The sequence below is a fragment of the Tupaia chinensis genome, unplaced genomic scaffold (genome assembly GCF_000334495.1).
Source record: "Tupaia chinensis unplaced genomic scaffold, TupChi_1.0 Scaffold141474_1, whole genome shotgun sequence".
NCBI lineage: Eukaryota > Metazoa > Chordata > Mammalia > Scandentia > Tupaiidae > Tupaia > Tupaia belangeri.
In genome coordinates this window covers 289,507-295,117 of record NW_006201336.1, presented here as the reverse complement: position 1 = coordinate 295,117, position 5,611 = coordinate 289,507, and the positions used below count along the sequence as shown (strand labels likewise).

At 38.6% G+C, this 5,611-nt stretch overlaps 1 pseudogene; it reads right to left on the bottom strand.

The window, feature by feature from the left end:
* Positions 1-524: 524 nt before the first annotated feature.
* Positions 525-5,611, bottom strand: part of LOC102503348 (protein TOPAZ1-like) — a 19,232-nt pseudogene continuing 14,145 nt past the window's right edge.

Sequence of the window (5,611 nt, the reverse complement as noted above, 5' to 3'; positions counted from 1 at the left end):
AGGGCAACAAGGGACACAGAGGCAAGGGCAGCACTGCCCCCACCGCCTCACTTTCAGACCCCTCAGTCCAGGATCCACACAGACCCATAGACTGTCCCTTTGGCTGTAGCAGCCAGCAGCCAGGTACATCTCAAGGCATCTGTGCAGCAAGGGACACAGAGGCAGGGGCAACACTGCCCCCCACCGTCTCACCTCCAGACACCCCAGTCCAGTATCCCCCCAGAACCACAGACTGCCCCTTTGGCTGTAGCAGCCAGCAGCCAGGTACATCTCAAGGCATCTGTGCAGCAAGGGACACAAAGTTAGGGGCCCTCAACGTCTCACCTCTAGACCCCCTGTCCAGGATCCACCCAGACCCATAATCAAGTAGACAGTTTTTCCACTTTTTTTCTTTGCTGTCCTCCATTCTTTTTAAATTTCCTTCTCTTTCTCTCCCCACAGAGTGCCCCTTTGGCTGTAGCAGCCAGCAGCCAGGTATATCTGAAAACATCTGGGCAGCAAGGGACACAGAGGCAGGGGCACCCCTACCAACTCACTTTGAGACTCCCGCACTCCAGGATCCACCCAGACCCATAGACAGCTCCTTTGGCTGTAGTAGCCCTCAGCCAGATACATGTGAAGGCATCTGTACAGCAAAGGACACAGAGGCAGGGGCAACACTGCCCCCACCACCTCACCTCCAGACTCCCCAGTCCATGATCTCTCCAGACACATAGGCAGGTAGACAGTTTCTCCTTTTTGTGTTTCTTTACTGTCCTTGATTCTTTTATAAATTTCTTCCTCTCCCTCTCCCCACAGACTGCCCTTTTGGCTGTAGCAGCCAGCAGCCAGGTACATTTGAAGGCATCTGCGTAGCAAGGGACATAGAGGAATAGGCAACACTGCTCCCACCGCTTCACCTCCAGACCCCCCACCCCACCCCAGTCCAGGATCATCCCAGACCTGTAGGCAAGTAAACAGTTTCTCCATTTTTTTTCTTTACTGTCCTCCATTCTTTTATAAATTTCCTCCTCTCCCTCTCCCCACAGACTCCCCCTTTGGCTTTAGCATCCAGCAGCCAGGTACATCTGAAGGCATCTGGGCAGCAAGGAACATAGAGGCAGCTCAACTCTTCTGCATACCTTGGAATGATCAGATTGAACTTCAAGAATTAGGAAGAAACGCACCATCTTTCAAATGACTAGAAATCACTGCAGGGTCACAAGAAATATGGGAAAGCAAGAAAATGTATTTCTTCCATGTGAAAATATTAACTTCTCTTCATCCTCAGAGAGTAAAATGAAACTCATGGAAATGTCTCATAAAAATTTAGAATATTCATAATGACAAAGCTATCAGAGATGGAAGAGAAGAGAGACAATGAACTTCAGAAGAGGCAGGAGAATGGAGCTGATGAGTTCCAGAAGGTGAAGTAATTCTTGCAAGATCTAAAAGAGGGAATACACACTCTAAAAAGAATCAAATGGACCTGTTAGAGATGACGGCTATAATACAGAAGTCAAAAACTTCCTTGAAAGTACTAAAGTACTAGGTCATACAACAAATCTAATCTCAGACATAGAAGATAGAATCGCTGGCCTAGAAAAATCCACCATGAAGACTGAGAAAATTGCTCAAAAACTGAAATTAATATATGAGAAATACAAGATACCATCAAACATCCAAATATCCAGGTAATTGGTTTCCCTGAAGGAGAAAAGACTCATAAGGGCATTGATAATCTATTACATGAAATCCTGGAAGAGAACTTTCCAAATCTAGAGAGGCATTCAAAGATCCACACCCAAGAAATACAAAGGACTCTAAATAGAATCAATCCAAGAAGATCTTCATCAAAACACATTATAGCCATATTGACCAAAACCAGAAAGACAAGATACTAAGATCGGCAAGAAAGAAACGTCAAGTTACCTACAAAGGATATCCCACTTGGCTAACAGTGGACCTCTCATAAGAAACAATGCAAGTGAGGAAAGAATGGGAAAATACAAAGTGTTGAGGTAAAAGCAATTTCAACCAAGAATACTAAACTCAGCAAGATTATCCTTCATATGGGAAGAAAAACAAGAACATTCTCAGATAAACAAAGCCTGAAAGAATTTACCAACACTGGACCATATCTACAAGAAGTTCTCAAGGGAGTGCTATACCAGGAAAATTAATTACAGACACACAGAAATAAGAGTTCAAAAACTAAGAAAATGGACAAATTAATCATAGGGACAAGTCTGGAGCTGAATATTATTTCCCAGTATTTAATCAGGTAGATCGAACCACCACAAAAGATAAAGTACATGAACTGGTGAAAGAGAATTTTATGACTTTTGAGTAAAACATTGCTGATTTTCTTCTAGGCTTTGTTTTCCTATTTTAAGGATTTTTGTCCTGCATAGAGCTGTCGATAGGTTCATGTAACTACTATTTGAACAGCATCTTAACCCATTTCCTTCATGTTTTAAGCAAATTTCCTTATAATTTCTTTGACTTATTACAGCTAAAGCTGCTCTTCTTGAAATTAAAAAATACATTAAAAATGCCCATTTAATGACTATAGTAAGCTAGATAGCATCAGCCTTGTGTTACCTTATAGTCAGCCAGGTTATACCTTATAGTATATTCTTTCTTTCTTTTTTTTTTTTTTTTTTTTTTTTTTTGCCAGGTTGGGGTGTGGTGAAAGGGGAACTCTCTTACTTTGCTGGTGGGAATGTAAATTAGTCCAACCACTGTGGAGAACAATTTGGAGATTCCTCAAAAATCTACAAATAAAACTGCCATATGATCCAGCAATCCCATTCCTTGGCATCTACTCAAAGGACAGAATAATTCCTTATTGGAAAAGTGCTTGCACATCTATGTTTATTGTGGCACTTTTCACGATTACTAAGACGTAAAATCAACCCAAATGCCCCCATATGGATGAATGGATTGGAAAACTGTGGTACATATACTCAATGGAATACTATGCAGCCATAAAAACAACAAAACCCTGGCTTTTGACAGAAAGTGGAAGAATATGGAAGATTTACTGCTGAGTGAAGCAAACCAGGCTATGAACGAGAGACATTGTATGTCCGCACTTAATATATACCGAGGGTTTGCACTCTATGATTGAAACTGATGGGCTAAAGGATGTACAAACACAAGAGATGGGTATGAATGCCAGATGTAGTGTGTGTGGAGGAGTGGGGCCTAGGGAAGGACATTTGGAAGAGGGATACGGAGACAGAGCATCGTCGGGATAGGGAGATAGTGTTGTTATATTTTGATCAACTGGACCGGGGAGAAATGTTCACATATTGAAATGTTCACCTTGTAAGCTAAATAATGTGATTGAAGGTATAAAAAATGTAAATAAAGAAATAGATACATTTTTTTTAATTAAAAAAAAAAGAATTAGAGCTTAAAGTTCCAAGCTTCTAACCATGTCTTAGTCTTTCTGGTGATCAGCCTCTATGTAAAAGCCCCCAGGAGTTGGCCTCATTAGAACAAAAGACATTCTTATTACTCAGGAAGTTCTAAAGATTAGGAACTTTGTGTCAGAAAACAGGGATGATGACTAAAGATGTTCCAAGCAGTACTATGGCTCAGGAAATTACTGGAGTTTGGGGCGCTCTGTTCCAGGAACTAAAGGGAAACACAAAACATATATTTCTTACTGTATTAAAATAGCATAGAAGCATAAGTATATATCAATATATCACCAGAGAGGAAGGGAGAAAATTATATACCTCAAATTACTACTATTAGTTAAAGGAAATGAAATAGGATAGTATAGGGAGAAGGTAAGAGGAAGTAAGGCAAATTGTTTTAATTGCTCACAAAACCTCAATATGCAAGTTAATTACACACACAAACAAACACAAATAAACACATACACACACACACACACTCACACACACGCACATTAAATATAGTGTTTATTTGCATTAGTGTTTTTATATATTAAAGAAGAGATACATTAAAAGATTGTCACTTATTTTCTATTGGTTCCATAACATCTCACCACTAACTTAGAGTCTTCAAATAAAACCCATTTAGTATCTCACAATTTTCATTAGTTAGAAGTCTGGGAATGGCATGAATTTTAACTGGATTCTCTGCTGAGAGTCTTTCATGGCTTAATAAAAGTATAGGCACAGGTGCATTGCTTTCTGCAAGCTCTGGAAAAGAATTTGCTTCCAAATTCATTTGGGTTGTTGGAAGAATTTAATTTCAGCAGCAGTTTTATAGCTTGAGGTCTTAAGTTTAGATCTTTTATGCACTTTGAATTGATTTTTGTCAATAGTGAGATGTAGGGGTTCATATTCATCTTTCTGCAGGTGGATATCCAGTTTTCCCTGCACCATTCACTGAAGAAGTTTTCCTTTCCCCACTGGATTGACTGGTACCCTTTATTAAAAATAGATTGGCTGTATGTCTGGGAGATTATTTCTGGGCAAACTATTCTGTTCCAGTGGCCCACCTGTCTGTTTCTGTGACAATACCATGCTGTTTTGATTACCACAGCTTTGTAGTAGATTTTTGGGTTAGGTAGGGAGATGCCATCCACTCAGCTCTTTTTTCATGTAGGATTGCTTTGGCAATATGAGGTATTTTATGATTCCAGACAAATCATATGATTTTCTTTTCTAGATCTGTGAAGAACATCTCTGGTACTTTGATTGGGGTTTTGTTAAATATGTAGATTAATTTTGGTAGAATTGTCACCTTGATTTTATTAATTCTTCCAATCCAGGAACATCAGATGTCTTTCCACTTTTTGTGTTATTTTCAATTTCTTTCTTTTTTTTTTTTTTAGCTTCTCATAGTTTTCCTTGTCAATGTCTTCAAATTCTTTGGTTAGATTTATTCCTAGGTATCTTATTCTTTTTGTGATTATGGAAAATGGAATTACTTTCTTTACAGTTCTATCTCAGTCGGCCTGTTGTTCATATATAGAAATGCTATAAATTTCTGTATGTTGATTTTACATCCTCCAACTTTGCTGTATTCATGTATTACTTCTAGGAATTTTTTCATGGATTCCATTGCGTATTCTATGTATACAATCATATCATCTGTGAATAGACAGTGTTTCAGCTCTTCTTTTTCTATTTCAATGCCTTTTATTTATTTATTTCTTATTATTTTTTACATTTTCTTTTCTTTTATACATTCAATTACATTATTATTTGGTTTACAAGATGGATATTTCAACAGGTGAACATTTCTCCCTAGTACAGTTGATAAAACTACAAAATATATTCAACAGATAATACCATATTTCTTTGTGCCATTAATGCTTTGCCTCCCTATTTTCCTTCTAAATATCCTTCCTCAGACCTTCCTCTTTCACACTCACTATATCTGGTATTTACATCGATTAACGATGTTTCTGTATGATTTAGTCAATAAGTTTCAGTCACATAGTGCAGACACTCCATCCATGTTAAGTGGGGACATGCAATGCCTCTCTTTCATAGCCTGGCTTGCTTCACTCAGCAGTAAATCTTCCCTATTCATCCAATTCCTGTCAAAAGCCAGGGTTTTGTTGTTTGTTATGGCTGAATAGTATGCTATTGAGTATATGTGCCACAGTTTTTCTATCCATTCATCTGTTCGTGGGCATTTG